Source organism: Arachis duranensis, chromosome 5 (genome assembly GCF_000817695.3).
Source record: "Arachis duranensis cultivar V14167 chromosome 5, aradu.V14167.gnm2.J7QH, whole genome shotgun sequence".
Taxonomy (NCBI): Eukaryota; Viridiplantae; Streptophyta; class Magnoliopsida; order Fabales; family Fabaceae; genus Arachis; species Arachis duranensis.
The window spans coordinates 79,113,400-79,114,198 of NC_029776.3; positions in this window are offsets into that span (position 1 = coordinate 79,113,400).

A 799-nucleotide genomic window follows, 5' to 3' on the forward strand; every position below is an offset into this window, starting at 1 on the left:
ATTTTGAGCTGATTTGGAACGCCGGTTTGGGCCATCAAATCTCGGGCAAAATATGAAGTATTATATATTTCTGGAAAGCCCAAGATGTCTACTTTCCAACGCAGTTGAGAGCGCGCCAATTAGGCTTCTGTAGCTCCAAAAAATCCACTTCGAGTGCAGGGAGGTCAGAATCCAACAGCATCTACAGTCCTTTTCAGCCTCTGAATCAGATTTTTGCTCAAGTCCCTCAATTTCAGCCAGAAAATACCTGAAATCATAGAAAAACACACAAACTCATAGTAAAGTCCAGAAAAGTGAATTTTAACTAAAAACTAATAGAAATATACTAAAAACTAACTAAAACACACTAAAAACATACTAAAAACAATGCCAAAAAGCGTATAAATTATCCGCTCATCACAACACCAAACTTAAATTTTTGCTTGTACCCAAGCAACTGAAAATCAAATAAGATAAAAAGAAGAGAATATGCAATGAACTCCAAAAACATCTATGAAGATCAGTATTAATTAGATGCGCGGGGCTTTAGCTTTTTGCCTCTGAATAGTTTTGGCATCTCACTCTATCCTTTGAAATCCAGAATGATTGGCTTCTATAGGAACTCAGAATCCAGATAGTGTTATTGATTCTCCTAGCTAAGTATGATGATTCTTGAACATAGCTACTTTATGAGTCTTGGCCGTGGCCTAAAGCACTCTGTCTTCCAGTATTACCACCGGATACATTCATGCCACAGACTCATAACTGGGTGAACCTTTCCAGATTGTGACTCAGCTTTGCTAGAGTCCCCAATTAGAGG